Below are 2,635 nucleotides of genomic sequence, written 5' to 3'. Positions count from 1 at the left end.
GCCATCCTTCTTATCCGCCAAATACTTGGGGCAGTTCCGCTTCCAGTGACCAGTCTGCTTGCAATAGAAGCACTCAGTTTCAGGCTTAGGTCCAGATTTGGGTTTCTTCTCCTGAGCAGCAACTTGCTTGTTGTTCCCTTTGAAGTTCCCCTTCTTCTTCCCTTTACCCTTTTTCTTGAAACTAGTGGTCTTGTTGACCATCAACACTTGATGCTCCTTTTTGATTTCTACCTCCGCAGCTTTCAGCATTGCGAAGAGCTCGGGAATTGTCTTATTCATCCCTTGCATATTATAGTTCATCATGAAGCTCTTGTAGCTAGGTGGTAGTGATTGGAGAATTCTGTCAATGACGCAATCATCTGGAAGATTAACTCCCAATTGAATCAAGTGATTATTATACCCAGACATTTTGAGTATATGCTCACTGAAAAAACTGTTCTCCTCCATCTTGCAGCTATAGAACTTATTGGAGATTTTATATCTCTCAATCCGGGCATTTGCTTGAAATATTAACTTCAACTCCTGGAACATCTCATATGCTCCATGACGTTCAAAACGTCGTTGAAGTCCCGATTCTAAGCCGCAAAGCATGGCACACTGAACTATCGAGTAGTCATCAGCTTTGCTCTGCCAGACATTCATAACATCTGGTGTTGCTCCAGCAGCAGGCCTGGCACCCAGCGGTGCTTCTAGGACGTAATTCTTCTGTGCAGCAATGAGGATAATCCTCAAGTTACGGACCCAGTCCGTGTAATTGCTACCATCATCTTTCAACTTTGCTTTCTCAAGGAACGCAATTAAATTCAACGGAACAACAACACGGGCCATCTATCTACAATCAAACATATACAAGCAAGATACTATCAGGTACTAAGTTCATGATAAATTTAAGTTCAATTAATCATATTACTAAAGAACTCCCACTTAGATAGACATCCCTCTAATCCTCTAAGTGATCACGTGATCCAAATCAACTAAACCATGTCCGATCATCACGTGAGATGGAGTAGTTTCATTGGTGAACATCACTATGTTGATCATATCTACTATATGATTCACGCTCAAACTTTCGGTCTCCGTGTTCCGAGGCCATATCTGTATATGCTTGGCTCGTCAAGTATAACCTGAGTATTCCGCATGTGCAACTATTTTGCACCCGTTATATTTGAATGTAGAGCCTATCACACCCGATCATCACGTGGTGTCTCGGCACGAAGAACTTTTGCAACGGTGCATACTCAGGGAGAACACTTCTTGATAATTAGTGAGAGATTATCTTAAAATGCTACCGTCAATCAAAGCAAGATAAGATGCATAAAAGATAAACATCACATGCAATCAATATAAGTGATATGATATGGCCATCATCATCTTGTGCTTGCGATCTCCATCTTTGAAGCACCGTCATGATCACCATCGTCACCGGCGCGATACTTTGATCACCATCATAGCATCGTTGTCGTCTCGCCAATCTTATGCTTCCACGACTATCGCTACCGTTTAGTGATAAAGTAAAGCATTACAGCGCAATTGCATTGCATACAATAAAGCGACAACCACATGGCTCCTGTCAGTTGCCGATAACTTGGTTACAAAACATGATCATCTCATACAATAAAATTTAGTATCACGTCTTGACCATATCACATCACAACATGCCCTGCAAAAACAAGTTAGACGTCCTCTACTTTGTTTGTTGAAAGTTTTACGTGGCTGCTACGGGCTTAAGCAAGAACCAATCTTACCTACGCATCAAAACCACAACGATAGTTTGTCAAGTTCGTGCTGATTTAACCTTCACAAGGACCGGGCGTAGCCACACTCGGTTCAACTAAAGTTGGAGAAACTGATACCCGCCAGCCACCTGTGTGCAAAGCACGTCGGTAGAACCAGTCTCACGTAAGCGTATGCTTAATGTCGGTCCGGGCCACTTTATCCAACAATACCGCCGAACCAAAGTATGACGTGCTGGTAAGCAGTATGACTTATATCGCCCACAACTCACTTGTATTCTACTCGTGCATATAACATCAACACATAAAACCTAGGCTCGGATGCCACTGTTGGGGAACGTAGTAATTTCAAAAAATTTCCTACGCACACGCAAGATCATGGTGATGCATAGCAACGAGAGGGGAGAGTGTAGTCTACGTACCCTCGTAGACCGACAGCGGAAGCGTTATGACAACGCGGTTGATGTAGTCGTACGTCTTCACGGCCCGACCGATCAAGCACCGAAACTACGGCACCTCCGAGTTTTAGCACACGTTCAGCTCGATGACGATCCCCGGACTCCGATCCAGCAAAGTGTCGGGGAAGAGTTCCGTCAGCACGACGGCGTGGTGATGATCTTGATGTTCTACCGTCGCAGGGCTTCGCCTAAGCACCGCTACAATATTATCGAGGAGTATGGTGGAAGGGGGCACCGCACACGGCTAAGAAAACGATCACGAGGATCAACTTGTGTGTCTAGAGGTGCCCTCTTGCCCCCGTATATAAAGGAGCAAGGGGGATGGGGGGTGCGGCCGGCCCTAGGAGGAGGCGCGCCGGAGGAGTCCTACTCCTACCGGGAGTAGGACCCCCCCTTTCCCTAGTTGGATTAGGACTTGGGAGGAAGGAGGAGAGGGAAGAAAGG

The sequence above is a fragment of the Triticum aestivum genome, chromosome 7A, assembly GCF_018294505.1.
Source record: "Triticum aestivum cultivar Chinese Spring chromosome 7A, IWGSC CS RefSeq v2.1, whole genome shotgun sequence".
Taxonomy (NCBI): Eukaryota; Viridiplantae; Streptophyta; class Magnoliopsida; order Poales; family Poaceae; genus Triticum; species Triticum aestivum.
The sequence above is the reverse complement of the archived record's forward strand: the minus strand, read 5'-3'. Positions refer to the sequence as shown.